General features: G+C 46.5%; 1 long non-coding RNA gene across 1 annotated transcript; it reads right to left on the reverse strand.

Moving 5' to 3' along the window:
- Window positions 1–10996: 10996 nt before the first annotated feature.
- Window positions 10997–15422, reverse strand: LOC144773471 (uncharacterized). The gene is made up of 4 exons (XR_013599986.1): window positions 15318–15422; window positions 12990–13072; window positions 12608–12690; window positions 10997–11236 (listed from the first exon to the last, which is right to left on the reverse strand). It is a non-coding gene; the product is annotated as an uncharacterized LOC144773471 (long non-coding RNA).
- Between the last annotated feature and the right edge of the window lie 1383 nt (window positions 15423–16805).

Consider the following 16805-nt stretch of genomic DNA (forward strand, 5'->3'; position numbering starts at 1 on the left):
AAAATTCCAGTACGTGTGTAGTCAGCATATACAATAAACATGCTGATTGTCTTGTTTATTGTTTTTAATAACATACATCTCCGACCGACCCCTGCCCCCACCACGTCTTCAACAAGGCCGACGCCATCATCGCACCCCACCTGCGGGACATCATCAACACCTCCTTCGACACAGCCACCTTCCCTGAGAGCTGGAAGCACGCCGAACTCAGCGCACTACTAAAGAAACCAACAGCGGACCCCACCGAACTCAAGAATTACCGCCCCATCTCGCTCCTCCCGTTCCCAGCCAAAGTCATCGAGAAGACCGTCAACAAGCAGCTGGCCGCCTTCCTCGAGACGAAGGGATCCCTCGACCCCTCACAGTCAGGCTTCCGAGCCAACCACAGCACCGAGACCGCCCTCATCGCTGCCACAGATGACATCCGAACCCTGCTGGACAACGGTGAAACAGCGGCCCTCATCCTCCTAGACCTCTCCGCGGCATTCGACACTGTTTGCCACCGCACCCTAGTGCAGCGCCTCAGCGACATCGGAATCCAGGAGAAGGCACTGGATTGGATCATCTCCTTCCTCGCAGGAAGGACACAGAGAGTCCGCCTACCACCGTTCAGATCGGCAGCCACGGAAGTCATCTGCGGCGTTCCTCAAGGCTCCTCGCTCAGCCCCACCATCTTCAACGTCTACATGAGCCCCCTGGCGGCCATCGCACGCCAGCACAACCTCAACATCATCTCCTACGCCGACGACACCCAGCTGATCCTCTCCCTGACCAACGACCCCGCCGCCGCCAGAACCAACCTCCACGAAGGGATGAAAGAGGTAGCCGAGTGGATGTCGACCAGCCGCCTGAAACTGAACTCAGGCAAGACGGAAGTCCTCATCCTGGGCTCCTCGCCCTCCGCCTGGGACGACTCCTGGTGGCCCCCCGCCTTGGGCACCGCACCCAAACCGACAGACCACGCACGCAACCTGGGCTTCATCCTGGACTCCTCCCTCTCCATGTCCAGACAAGTCAACGCCGTCTCCGCATCCTGTTTCAACATCCTGCGCATGCTACGAAAGATTTTCCGGTGGATCCCCACCGAGACCAGGAAGACGGTCACCCAGGCCCTCGTCACCAGCCGACTGGACTACGGCAACGCCCTTTACGCCGGAACCACCGCCAAGCTCCAGAAAAGACTCCAGCGGATCCAGAACGCATCAGCCAGACTCATCCTCGACATCCCCCGACGCAGCCACATCTCCGGACACCTGAGAGACCTGCACTGGCTTCCCGTCAACAAAAGAATCACCTTCCGTCTCCTCACCCACGCACACAAAGCCCTACACGACCAAGGCCCGAGCTACCTCAACAACCGCCTCAACTTCTACGTTCCCAAACGCCACCTCCAATCGACCAACCACGCCCTCGCCGCCGTCCCCCGCATCCGAAGAGCGACAACAGGAGGAAGGTCCTTCTCCTACCTGGCCGCCAAGACCTGGAACACCCTCCCTACCGACCCCCGCATGACCCAAGATCACCTCTCCTTCAGGAAGAAGCTCAAGACCTGGCTGTTCGAGCAGTAGCGGCCCCCCACCCCCCCCCCCTAGCGCCTTGAGACCCTCTGGGTGAGTAGTGCGCTATATAAATGCCATGATTGATTGATTGATGATAACAAATAATAATGACAAGTATATTACCTTCACAGAATTATCAGAATCATGGAAGAATAGAGTATGGAAAACTTAAATAAAAAGATAGATCATGGAGGTTTAGAAGCAAGGAGGGAGGGGCTAAAGCTAGATGAAATTGGATAACATTGAGAGTATTAGATAGTCAAAGGGAATAGTGTGTAAATTCAGAGTAATCTGGTGCAAACCTTATGTATTACTGGGCTAAAGGGGTAAGAGTAGTTAACATAAGTGATGAATAATAGGAAAAAGATGTAGGGATCTGTATAATAAATCAGCACGACATAGAATGCTGGTGGATATAATCATGGCGGTTGAAGCGGTCATAAGGAAAAATAAATGGCGAGGTGTTAGACAGAATGTCAAGACCACAAGATGTTTGTGGTAGTCTGCTCAGCAGAATGGTGGTTGATGACTTACTTAGGATGGATCAATGTGCTGCTAAGCCAGTATGGATGGGACGACTTCAGAGCGAGGGCAGCAGTTAGTGAATTCAAATGGATAAAGATACAGCCAGGACACGGAAGTTAATGATCTGTAAAATATGTACAGGATAAAACCTTTTAGAGCTATGAGGAATGTAAGAAATGTAGTGGTACATGAAATGAAATGAAATGAAAATAATTTTTATTAAGCGCGGCTGCTGCCCTGAGGCGTCCAGGCACTGAGGATTAGATTGGAACCTCTCCAGGTAGTAACCTAGGGGCTAGTCTGCAAGTTAAACAGAAAGGTTTTAAGCTGTTTGCGGAAGGTCGTCAGGTTGGAGTTAGATCTTAAATGAAAGGGGAGTGAGTTCCATAGCCTAGCAGCATTATCGGAAAAGGATCGGCCACCAGCTCTAGATCTTCTAATACGGGGAACTGTCGACAGAAAAGCATGGTCGGAGCGAAACCGTTTATTTGAGCAGTGGGGATTGATCAGAGAGTGGTTGATTTTTAGGGCCAGTTTTCCAGTACGCCTGATGGGAGATGCACATGGACTTAAATTTGACTCTCTCCCTAACAGGCAGCCAGTGCAGAGTTCTCAGTCCAGGCTCCGCCGAGGCTCTGCGTGGGAGGCTGAGCACTGTTCGTGCTGCGCAGTTCTGGATCCGCTGCAATTTTTGCAGACAGTATTCAGGCGCCCCTAAGTACAAGGCGTTGCTAAAGTCGAGGCGGGATTGGATTAAGCCCTGCATAACGACTTGCTTGGCTTCAAGGGGTAGAAGTGGGAAGATCTTCTTCAACATCCGAATAAGTCCAAAGCAGGTCGCTGACAGTTTAGTTGCCTGGGTGTTAAAGGTCAAGGTTTTATCCATCCACACCCCAAGACTTTTTATGTCGTCTCTGGGTGTAGGCGGCACGCCCATACTAGTGGGCCACAACAAATCTATAATAGGTAGGGCTGGGGGGCCGAGAAGCATGAGCTCGGTTTTATCACCATTGAGCTTAAAATTCGACATCGACATCCAGCTCTTGACCTGTTCCAGGCAAGTTGTTAAGTCAGTCTGGGGGTACTGGCAATTCCTCTGCGCAAGGGAGACCACTAGCGGAGTATCGTCCGCATATGTAATGATCTTAATGCCATATGGACGGACAATCTCAGCCAGCGGTCTCATGTATACATTGAATAGCGCCGGGCTCAAGGATGAGCACAGATAAGCATAGTGATCTAGGTTGGTATATAATACCTTCAATATTATATTTGTGGAGCTGCCAGTGGTGAAAAATATCATGTAACTTAGTTGGGTATATTCAAAACTGCGCAGCAATACTTCTAGCAGGCAAGGATGATTGTTGTTGGAAGAGAACAGGGATATTTTAGAAAAAGATGATGTGGGAACAGGTGGCATAAACTATGTAAATGTTAAGGCAGATGCCAATGACTGTTCTAACTAGGAGATCAATGTATGGAGAAAAGGGGATTTGTTATTAAACTGCTCCTGGTAGGGATGATGACAGTTTGTGAGTACGTCTAAAGAGGCAGAATTTGTGATACTTTATACTTTTAAGGGCTGTGATGGAGACAGCACATTGAACAAGCATTTACAATGCAACGGTTTCGCCTTTGGAAAAGTTTGAGCTATTGGCATTGTAAATGACAACATTTGTATTTATGTGTTGGTTTTGAAAACAGATAAATAAATGGTATTGTCCTTTACATTGCCAATAGCTCTAACTTTTCCAAAGGCGAAACCGTTGCATTGTAAATGCTTGTTTGTAAGGTATTGAAATCACTGGAAAACACTGGGAAAAAAACCACCAGAATTGACCAAAAATAAAAACTGAAAACAGGAAAGCCTACTTATAGGTAACATTCTCAAAACCATCCATCAAATATTCATCTCTGTGCCACACAATTTTTTTACCCACCCATTCCGACTCGTATGTACCATTACACCCCGCTCTCTCATTGAAATGCTCCTCTCACACATACTCACAGACACGCAGCCTTTCGTCTTTCAAATTTCCTTTTTCTAACAATTCCTGCTTACTTTGCCTTCTCACACACTTAACCTCTCTTTCACTGCCTTCTCCTGCTCACTTCCCTCTTTTTCTTACCCCCTTCTCACAGACACTTTCAATGTTCTGCTTCCTTACAAAGATGCATGCAAACACACAAGCATGACTATGTTTTTTATGCACCCTGTCACCAGTCCAAATATTGAATAATCATTTTTTTAAACTTAACGTAGCTGAAAACAAAGCTGTATTCCACAATTTGGCAATAACAACTTAGCTGCCCTACTCACACAGTCTAAATAGAAACTTCTATGAGGAGATTTCGACTTAAATCAATGCATGACGATTTCAAGAAAAAACATGAATAGTAGATTGACTTCATATACAACAATTAAAGGTACATGCATTAACGATTTGTAATACATAATCGATAAGTAACTAGATAAATACATGGCTAGATAAATGGACACACATAAAAGACTAAACAAATAGACAATTTATAAGCAGTATGGCTGGGAGCAGTGCCGAAGACACATTCAGTTGGAAGCAGTGGTATCACAAAACAATTAACAAATGAGCAGGAGCAGCTGGGAGCTGTGCCGTCTGAAAACAACGAATTAAAAAAACAATATAAGTGCAAAGTGCGTTGTTGTGGGGAATTGCGCAATAAGCCACCAAAAAAAAAGAAGACATTGACAAAGCTACGGCTGAAAGCTAGGAACAAGTTATATGATGTAGCCTGTGCTAGCCGCATCTTAGCACTTTTTTCTGGCAGGAGTACTGTGGGGGGGATAGGATAGGTGAAAGAGGGGCAAGCAACATCAGGGGAGGGCGAGCAACAAACTGAGAGCGGGTAAGGGGACGGCAGAAGCTGAAACAAAGGACAAGCAAAGAGGACCACGGGGCAAGCACAAACAACAGGAAAGGAAGAATGTGGAAGGGGCACCAGCCAAGCGAGGACGAGGGATGGGGCATGGGACAATAACAAATAACAGTGGAGTGGGCACGGGGCAAGCATGAACAACAGGGTGGGAGCAGGAGACAAGCAACAACAGAGCAATGATTTTACAGACACAAAACGTAAACCAGTGAAGACAATTATAGACCAGAAACAACAAGGAGCAATTGGGTACCGAGCAGCCCAAGGAGAGGGAGCGAACATTAGCATACATGAAGAGCTGGTCAAAATTTAAAAAAAAAACATTTCTGAGCCTGGAGACGATCCATAAGAGTCAACTACTGAGAAAACAAGACAGACGAGGGCAGCACGAGGAATGTGAGACAAAGAAAGAGCATAGGTAGAACTGTGTAAATCCATGGACGGCGGGAGGGGGCGGGAGTGGACACGGACGGCGGGAGGGGGCGGGAGGGGGCGGGAGTGGACACGGACGGCGGGAGGGGGCGGGAGGGGGCGGGAGTGGACACGGACGGCGGGAGGGGGCGGGAGGGGGCGGATGGGGCATGGGACAAGAACAAATAACAGTGGAGTGGGCACGGGGCAAGCACGAACAGCAGGAGACAAGCAACAACAGAGCAATGATTTTACAGACACAAAACGTAAACCAGTGAAGACAATTATAGACCAGAAACAACAAGGAGCAATTGGGTACCGATGCGAGTGCGCAGCATACGCCCGTTACTGGCTGTAAAAAAAAACATCGATCCATGGAGCGAGCGTTTGCATATCAGAATAAGCAAGGGGAGAGGGATCAGCAGCGATGCGCGGGCTGCAGGGGAGAAAAGAACCCGGCAAGCAGGAGGCGGGGAGGGGGGGGGCAGCTGCAGCCCAAGGAGAGGGAGCGAAGTGTAATGAAGTCACAACGAGAATTTGTAGATAAATTTAGGTTATTTATTCGGCAGTATATATAAGACTGTCATTAGAGTAAGCCTGGGTCTTAACTGCCTTCCCTGGAATCTAGAACACAGCAGTGTTCTCTATTCCACGGATGACACAGGAACACCACACAAACATTAGCATACATGAAGAGCTGGTCAAAATTAAAAAAAAAAACATTTCTGAGCCTGGAGACGATCCATAAGAGTCAACTACTGAGAAAACAAGACAGACGAGGGCAGCACGAGGAATGTGAGACAAAGAAAGAGCATAGGTAGAACTGTGTAAATCCATGGACGGCGGGAGGGGGGAACACCCATTACATCGGAAGCACTACATCGCGTTACTATCGCATCGCCACTATTACATCGCAGATGGCTTCACACCGCATGCTAAGACGCCGCAATGACTTTTACATCGGCAGACATTACATCGGAAATGAGACGAAACGCTTTTTACATCGCCAGACATTACATCGGAAATGACACGAAACGGAATGATGATTTATGGCCCAAACAATTGCAAATACACGAAACGGAATGATTGATGGGCCAAATATTTAAAGCATATGGCCAAAACAATTGCAAATACACGAAACGGAATGATTTATGGCCCAAATATTTAAAGCATATGGCCAAAACAATTGCAAATACACGAAACGGAATGATTTATGGCCCAAACAATTGCAAATACACGAAACGGAATGATTTATGGCCCAAATATTTAAAGCAAAAGCAAATGACACATAATATTTACATCGGATCGCAAATGACACATAATATTAATGAGCATAAATGATTTACGAGCACAAACCTGCTGTTTTATGGGCGCAAACATTCTAAGAATAACTTACGAGCACAAACCTGCTGACAGCTACCGAACCGTAGTACTTCGCATTTATGAGTGGATATTACATGTCAGAGGCAAAGCCATGTGTGCTTCAAGTACTCTTTCGGCCAATAAAACTTTCACATGTGAACCTGCTGTCACGTCAATAAAATAACAAAAAAATAGCTGCCGGGGTCACGTCAATAAAATAACAAAAAAAGTAGCTGCCGGGGACTAATGTTGGAACCTGCTGTCACGGCAACAATAAAAAACAAACATAAACAATGTACTTTTTTTACGGTGGCCAACATTCAAAGAATAACTTACTTTTTATACACTCCGTATATTTAGAATAACTTACTTGTTATACAATGCGTATATTTCATTTTTATGCCTGCATGGGTGGGGTGGATCGGTTGCTGGGTGCGTGAATGGGTCACTTGCTGGGTGCGTGAATGGCTGGGTGGGTGGTTGGGGTGGGTGGGTGGGTGCGTGGATGGATGCGTGGGTGGATGGATGCATGGATGAGTGTGTGGGTGGATGGGTGGATGGATGCGTGGGTGGGTGGATGGATGCGTGGGTGGGTGGGTGGATGGATGCGTGGGTGGGTGGATGCATGGATGAGTGTGTGGGTGGATGGATGTGTGGGTGGGTGGGTGGATGGATGCATGGATAAGTGGGTGGGTGGGTGGGTGGGTGCGTGGGTGAGTGGACGGATGCATGGATGAGTGGGTGGGTGAATGGGTGGGTGGATGCATGGTTGGGTGGGTGGTGGGTGGGTGGATGGATGCATGGATGAGTGTGTGGGTGGATGGATGCGTAAGCTGTCATATTTTCCTTAGGCTATCTCTCTTCTTCAAGCTCTCTAAACACACCTTCATTACTGTCTTTATGAAATGTATTGAACATATGTCTGCCAGTTCATAGAGGGGTTGCAGATACAACAGTACAGTGTGCTGTCATCTTATGAATTTATATGTACTTATTTATTGTTATTTTAAAATCCAGCAATAAGTTCACATGTGAGATAATGCATATACCCCTGACTCCATGCTATATTATTTATTTTGCCTAAATATAAACAATGTACATGTATTATGGGCGCAAACATTCTAAGAATAACTTACTTTTGATACCAACAATGATTTACGGCCACATAATGGACAACGATGTGGTCTGGGGGCACCGCGCACAACTTGTTCGAACCTGCTGTCACGTCAAAGAATAAAAACAATTTGATGCCGGGGACTAATGTTCGAACCTGCTGACAGCTACCGAACATTAGTACTTCGCATGTAGTTCGAATTTATGAGTGATATTACATGTCAGAGGCAAAGCCATGTCTGCTTCAAGTACTGTTTCATCATTAGCTCATCATCAGAGACAGCATTACTTGCTTCCTTAATTAATTTTTTCACTAGAATTAATCATTAGAATCAGAAAAACTTGTTAAGCACAAGTGGCTAAATTCCTCCATATGGCCAATAAAACGTTCAAATCTAAACCTGCTGTCACGTCAATAAAATAAAAAAAAATTGCTGCCGGGGACTAATGTTCGAACCTGCTGTCACGGCAACAATAAAAAACAAACATAAACAATGTACTTTTTTTTAGGGTGGCCAACATTCAAAGAATAACTTACTTTTTATACACTCCGTATATTTAGAATAACTTACTTTATATACACTGCGTATATTTCATTTTTATGCCTGCATGGGTGGGGTGGATCGGTTGCTGGGTGCATGAATGGGTCACGTGCTGGGTGCGTGAATGGCTGGGTGGGTGGTTGGGGTGGGTGGGTGGGTGCGTGGATGGATGCGTGGGTGGATGGATGCATGGATGAGTGTGTGGGTGGATGGATGGATGGATGCGTGGGTGGGTGGATGGATGCGTGGGTGGGTGGATGGATGCGTGGGTGGGTGGACGGATGCATGGATGAGTGGGTGGGTGGATGGGTGGGTGGATGCATGGTTGGGTGGGTGGTGGGTGGGTGGACGGATGCATGGAAGGGTGGGTGGATGGGTGGGTGGATGCATGGTTGGGTGGGTGGTGGGTGGGTGGGTGGGTGGATGGATGCATGGTTGAGTGGGTGGGTGGGTGGGTGGGTGCGTTGGTGAGTGTGTGGGTGGATGGATGCGTGGGTGGGTGGGTGGATGGATGCATGGATGAGTGGGTGGGTGGGTGGGTGGGTGGTTGCGTGGATGGATGGATGCGTGGGTGGATGCATGGTTGGGTGGGTGGTGGGTGGGTGGACGGATGCATGGAAGGGTGGGTGGATGGATGCGTGGGTGGATTGATTCATGGATGAGTGTGTGGGTGGATGGATGGTGGATGCGTGGGTGGGTGGATGGATGCGTGGGTGGGTGGATGGATGCGTGGGTGGGTGGACGGATGCATGGATGAGTGGGTGGGTGGATGGGTGGGTGGATGCATGGTTGGGTGGGTGGTGGGTGGGTGGACGGATGCATGGAAGGGTGGGTGGATGGGTGGATGGATGGGTGGGTGGAATGTGAGAAGTTGACCTTCAGGCTAAAATCAAGAGGGCATGTGAAGACAGCTGTTTTACCATATGCAATCCTGTAATATCAAATAAAAGGACACCACACACCTTATATATTATAAAAAAATATGTATTTATTACTATTACTTTATTACCTTTAAACAAAAGAACAGTTTTCCATAGGAAAGTTGCACGTTTATGGCATTACATTGGTTCGGGATCACTGAAATTTATTGAAGATAATAACAACACACAAGGTTAACGGGGAAACCGTCTAAATTTTTTGTCGGGGAAGCCATATATATTTTGATCGCATTACGTTCAATTTATATCACAGAGATAGATACTTTGGATGTAGGACATTACTAACATATTTGGACTCGAATTTTCACTGGGGAGAATGATGCACTCATTTAACGTCTTTCATTCTTGTTGGGAGTAAAACAGAAACGTCAACAGCAGCCTTTGCATCAAACAATGACAGTATTTGTTATTCGAGGATTTTTGTGACATAGGCAGCAAGGTACACACATTGTTAGTGAAAGGAATTCAGTATATGTGCCAACGAAGCAAGGTAGTCACTAACCACAGACAAGGGGAAAAGTTTTAGTGCTGCCAATAGTCGAGTCGACATTTCCTTTGTGCGCTGTGAAAGCCGTGGGTTTAAATTACATGCTAAAGATTGTGACATTCGCAGTTCTTGGTAGCTTTGCTCCTTTCGCAAAATCTCTACAAAATGGTAAAAATTAGGGTGCGGTTTCCCAATACTCGTGTTCAAAGAGTTGTGCCAACCCTCTATGGCATTGTTAGTCTTTGCTCCTCCCTCTAAGCAGGTCGAGTAGCAGTTCCACCAGTCCACAAGAAAACGTGGTTTCCTCCGGCGACCTGACCTGCTTAGATGGCCAATCCATGTGTCTTCAAAATAATTTAAAATTGGTGCCAATTTGTCTTCGTTTGCTATAAAGTACTCAGACTCAGTAATCGATGTGTAGTACTCGTCTACACTGTGAGGAGGAACAAAGCAAAGGGCAGTTAGTTTTTTAAGCTCAAACTGGAGTTTGCTGTCAGACGCATAATCCTCAATGAGGGATGTTTTTTGTATTTTACGCCAAAACGCCTGAGAAAAGTGGAAAAAACATCCTTGAATTTGGGTATCCGGGTACAATTTACTTATAGTATTGAGCATTGGTAATTCAAAGTCCATGATGACTTTTCTCGGACTTTTGTTTGCCATTTTTGATTTTAAGACTGACAAAAATTCAGTATATGTTGAGGATTGTTTGTCTGGCAGCAAACTGTACACTAATGGAACTACTGTGGTGTTAACATAGCCGTGAATAGTGTATATTTGGGTGAAAGGGGTGGGCGTACTTTTAAAGGTACCATCCATCATCCAAACATCACTGTTCTCCAACCTACTTAGATTACGGGGGGTACTAAAGATTAAAACATGCTTTAGAGCATTTTCATTGTCATATAAAATAAACGGTTCATTCGCAACTGTCAGAGAAAGTTCACGAGGGATTGTTATGTCAGAAAATGTTCGTGGTGTAATGCGCGTAGGATTAGTAGCCTGTTTCTTACGTTGAATTATCCGACGCAAGTTTGGAATAGCGGGCATGCTACTAGCAACATGTTCAGGAATGGTTTGGGATACCTCCCTTAAAATAGCAGCGCACGGGTCATTGGAGTTGCCTGCAATCTCTTTCATTTCATTTATTGATTCTCTCACTTCAATTGCAGTTGCAGAGGCAGAGTGGTTATGGTCGGTGGTTCTTAAAACAGAGTCACCCAGAGTAACCGCTCGGCCTCTGCATTGCTTGGAGTAATATTGGACACACTTCCAATGACCCCGTGGCTCCGAATTTCTCTCCTTACAGTATATATAACCAGTGTGCTTTAGTAGACGGTTTCCTCTGCTGGAAGTGATGTATTTGGCCATGTTCGGATCCGACATTTCCTGTTAAAAGAAAAACGAGGGGAATCATTGACAATACACAAACAGGAGCTTTAATTTAGGTTGGAAGTCGTAAAAGGTGTACACTGTGAATAGGCTCAAAATTAAAAAAAAGAGAATCAGTTAGAAGACAGAAACAGGATCTGTCATTTAAGTTGGAAGGTGTAAAAGGTGTACACTGTGAATATGCTCTGTACACTGGACGCATCGCTTTGTGCACTATCTTGTTTGCATTGTCACAATATATGTTGCTCCTTTGGGCACGTTCTAATTGTAAAATACAATTAATAACTGCCAATCCTTTGAACTGCTGCTGTAAGGAAGGGTCACCACTACAAGGCTATGGAATGAGAATGTATATCTGAGGGTACACAGACAAAATATCGAGTATTATAGTGTATTTATTATGTTTGATTATTTATTTTTCATGTAATTTAATTACATATTGTCTATCCAAAACTTTCCCTACTGTTGCACTCTCTGGAGTGGGAATAGTAATTGTTAGTGCTACGCTATCCAACACTTGCCCTACTGTCGCACTCTCTGGAGTGGGAATAGTAATTTTGACTCATACGCTATCTAAAATGTATTTTGCTTTTTGATGACTATTATGTTTTTATTAAATTTTATTTATGTGAATATTTAATGTAAATAAATGTCTTAGTCATTTCTTAACTTTTTATTTGTTTTTAAGTTATGACAATAATTAATTTCGAGTTATTATTAATGAATAGTATATTATGTATTATATATTTAATAATATTAATTTGTATTACATTATGTATTTTTTTTAAATATTATAGTAGATTTTTAAATATGTTTATTACATTTATAAGTATTATTTTGTGAATATTACATTTTTATTCTATAAAAAAATATATATATATTTTACAAAAAACGATATTTTGTATAGCGATATTTTAGTTTTCGATATTTTGTCAGACATTCATATCTGAGAGCAGGAGACTTGTACCACTAAATAATACACTACTGTATGCATTCCTGGCCACGCTAATAGACCCCAAGCAGGCTCTCTCCCTCTTGAAATCGCCTCAGCTTCAAGAGGCGTTAGTACACAAATATTTAACTTATAGAAATTGCTTGGGTGTCCCACAGGAATACTCCTCAAATGCCCTGTAGCCAATCCGCCTGGGAAAGGCTTGGGGGGATTTTTGCAAGCCCCTAATTAATATCTGGCAGAAGCATCGCTACATCCATTGCCTAGGCAAGACCTAAAAACAATGATTGGCATTGCATCAATACCCCTACACATTTTTGTAAACACTAGAAAATGCAGCCGGACATGAGCATCTACTAAATTAGACTGCCAAAAACATGGCTTCACTCACACTTTATGAATGTTAGCTCTTTTACCTTTTTGGACACTGTGCTCTGTAACTTTGCGCTGACACCCACAAAAACGTAGCTTGCCTTACAACTCGGTGACCTTTGAGACTCTGTAACAAAAAGAAAATAAATGCATTTGTTATCATATTTGTTTTTTTTGGGTAGCGGTATAGGTGGGGCTGTAGCATTAAGGGCAGTGTAAATGGGGTTAGAGAAGCCGACGACACAGGGATTCTTTAGTGGCAGGAGCTTCAGGGGGCTGAAAACGTGCACGGGCGGAAGATAAGGGGTAGAGACATAAAAACAATGATTTCCATTGCGTCAATACCCCTACACATTTTTGTAAACACTAGAATAGCCTACCAAAAACATAGCTTCTCTCACACTTTATGAATGTTAGCTCTTTTACCTTTTTGGACACTCTGCTCTGTAACTTTGCGCTGACACCCACAAAAACGTAGCTTGCCTTACAACTCGGTGACCTTTGAGACTCTGTAACAGAAAGAAAATAAATGCATTTGTTATCATATTTGTTTTTTTTGGGTAGCGGTATAGGAGGGGCTGTAGCATTAAGGGCAGTGTAAATGGGGTTAGAGAAGCCGACGACACAGGGATTCTTTAGTGGCAGGAGCTTCAGGGGGCTGAAAACGTGCACGGGCGGAAGATAAGGGGTAGAGACATAAAAACAATGATTTCCATTGCGTCAATACCCCTACACATTTTTGTCAACACTAGAAAATGCAGCCGGACATGAGCAGCTACTAAATTAGCCTACCAAAAACATTGCTTCACTCACACTTTATGAATGTTAGCCCTTTTACCTTTTTGGACACTCTGCTCTGTAACTTTGCGCTGACACCCACAAAAACGTAGCTTGCCTTACAACTCGGTGACCTTTGAGACTCCGTAACAGGAAGAAAAAAATAGAAATTGCGGTTGAATTATTAGTTGAGTGTTTAACTGCAAAAAATACATACATCCACCCACCCATCCACGCACGCATCCAACCCACGCATCCACCCAACCACGCATCCATCCACCCACCCACGCATACATCCACCCACCCATCCACGCACGCATCCAACCCACGCATCCACCCATCCATCCACCCACCCACGCATACATCCACCCACCCATCCACGCACGCATCCAACCCACGCATCCACCCATCCACGCACGCATCCAACCCACGCATCCACCCAACCACGCATCCATCCACCCACCCACGCATACATCCACCCACCCATCCACGCACGCATCCAACCCACGCATCCACCCATCCATCCACCCATCCACGCATACATCCACCCAACCACGCATCCATCCACCCACCCACGCATACATCCACCCACCCATCCACGCACGCATCCAACCCACGCATCCACCCATCCACGCACGCATCCAACCCACGCATCCACCCAACCACGCATCCATCCACCCACCCACGCATACATCCACCCACCCATCCACGCACGCATCCAACCCACGCATCCACCCATCCACGCACGCATCCAACCCACGCATCCACCCAACCACGCATCCATCCACCCACCCACGCATACATCCACCCACCCATCCACGCACGCATCCAACCCACGCATCCACCCATCCATCCACCCATCCACGCATACATCCACCCAACCACGCATCCATCCACCCACCCACGCATACATCCACCCACCCATCCACGCACGCATCCAACCCACGCATCCACCCATCCACGCACGCATCCAACCCACGCATCCACCCAACCACGCATCCATCCACCCACCCACGCATACATCCACCCACCCATCCACGCACGCATCCAACCCACGCATCCACCCATCCATCCACCCATCCACGCATACATCCACCCACCCACGCATACATCCACCCACCCATCCACGCACGCATCCAACCCACGCATCCACCCATCCATCCACCCATCCACGCACGCATCCACCCATGCATCCACCCATCCATCCACCCACCCCAGGCAATGGCCTTGTGACTTTGACTGAGCTATTTAGCACTAAATACATTGTAAAACGCATGTGGAGATTTTATTGTGTTCATATTTCGTTTACTGTATATACTGTACTGTATTAAAATGCTTGTCTGTCAGTAAGTGACCAATGGGTCACCCAAAAAACTTTGGAATGGAGTCCAGAGGGGTTAGAGTTTTACAATCAAATTGCATAAGTCAATAAAACTGATATCTTTTTGCAGTCGAGTTATCACAGCTTTTGAAATAAATCACATTCTGCACAGCGCGAAGAAAGCTATTGGCGTGCGCTGCCAAGCTTGCTGTTAGGCACGGAGGTTCACGAAGTTTCATTTGCACATTCACACATCCCGTCTGCCCTGCCCTGCCCTTCTAAAACCTCTGCTGCAGTTACTTCATGTGCGAGGAATATCACTCAAAAACACATTCGAGCGCATCGTATCCTGAATGTCTTTCATGACTCACACACAAAAAAAACAGGACCCAGGTTCGTGTCTTAACACACAATATGTGTAGCAATTGCGTGGTTAGTAAATAGTAAAGGGCAATTCAGGTGCGCGAGACAAGGATCCTGGCTAGGGGGGCCGACTGCCATAAATGCAAATGCGGGACGGTGAGTGTAAAGAATCCGGACAAAGGTTACACATCATGACAAAATGTAATTAGATTTGGGGAAAAAGGTACGTCATATAGACACATCAGAGCGCAAAGAGCTGGTGTAACGCTCAACAATATTTTCTGGTCACTTACTTGCAATGGCGGAGGACGGGCCGCTGGGACGCTGCACTCACGTCTGGCTAGCTGGACGAAGACCTGCAAAATGGATGGAGGCATGGGGGGCGAGTCCTTTTATACCACCCCAATATGTATTATCAACATGTAAGGCGAAGCACTTTAAAAAGCCTGCAATTTATTCAGATATTATTACAAATGTAATTAACACAAACACCAAAAATCTGCAACATGTGCAAACATACCATAGAAAGCGAAGATTTGGCGTTCAGGTGAGGGGGGTGGAGGGGGGGGGTGGGGGCCAGGGCATAGAGGCGGGTTCTCGCAGCCGACTCAAAAGACCCAGTTGTTTTGCCATGCGAGGAGATGGACTGCGGGGTAAAGTACGGCCCAATAGAAATCAACGGGATCGCGTTGCAATAGCATGCGAGGTGAAAACACGCGATGTGATGGACTCAGCGATCAAAAACATGCGGGGAAAAAGCGCGCGATGTAAATGGGCGCGATGTAACGTCATACATCCGCGGGAGGGGGCGGGAGTGGACACGGGGGGCGGGAGGGGGCGGGAGTGGACACGGACGGCGGGAGGGGGCGGGAGGGGGCGGGAGTGGACACGGACGGCGGGAGGGGGCGGGAGTGGACACGGACGGCGGGAGGGGGCGGGAGGGGGCGGGAGAGGACATGGACGGCGGGAGGGGGCGGGAGAGGACACGGACGGCGGGAGGGGGCGGGAGAGGCACACGGAGGGGGCGGGAATGGACAGACTACGTAACTCCGCCCTGGGAAAAAATCTCGGGAACGCCCCCGAATCTGGTCCGGCCTTGACGGACAGATCTCTGTTCCAATGGCTAGCCTCCATTTATGGAGCTAGCCAATGGGACAGGGGGGCGTATTCCATTCTCCTTACTGGAAATCAAGAGATTTCTCTGGAGGCGGAGCTAAGAGCTCCGCCCTCCAGCGAAACCTAAAAACGTAATTCAAATATTTTCAGTGTGACTTTTAATATTATGTGAATATTAAGCACTACCCCTGCTACCCTTGCTCGACAAAAACTGATGATGGCGATATAAATGTTAACGTCGGTGGCGTGAGGGCTCAAATTATATTACAACCCCGATCTAGGTCATTCCTGGGTACTTACTGAAGCTGACGAACTGCCGTGAATACGGTGCCGGTGGCGGCTCTCCTTTAGTAGAATAAGAGAGGAGTAGACCTGAAACTGTATTTAAAGGGTACATTTGCAGCGAAAATAGGAGCGGAGGGCGAAGCGTGTGACGTAATGATGGGGAAGTTTGTGTGCACCCTGAACTCGCCATCGGCGTGAACAATGCGCTCATATCACGTGACAGGGGTAAGGCTGAATGTCTAGGTGTCCCGATAGTGAAGTAGCGATGTAAATACTTTTAATGATGAATTGGCAAGGTGCCACCTCCAACAGTTGTAGGAGGGGGGGAAAAAGATCCAAAAACATATCGCCCTAAACATCTGTGTGCAACCATATCACGT

Source organism: Lissotriton helveticus, chromosome 1_1 (assembly GCF_964261635.1).
Source record: "Lissotriton helveticus chromosome 1_1, aLisHel1.1, whole genome shotgun sequence".
Taxonomy (NCBI): Eukaryota; Metazoa; Chordata; class Amphibia; order Caudata; family Salamandridae; genus Lissotriton; species Lissotriton helveticus.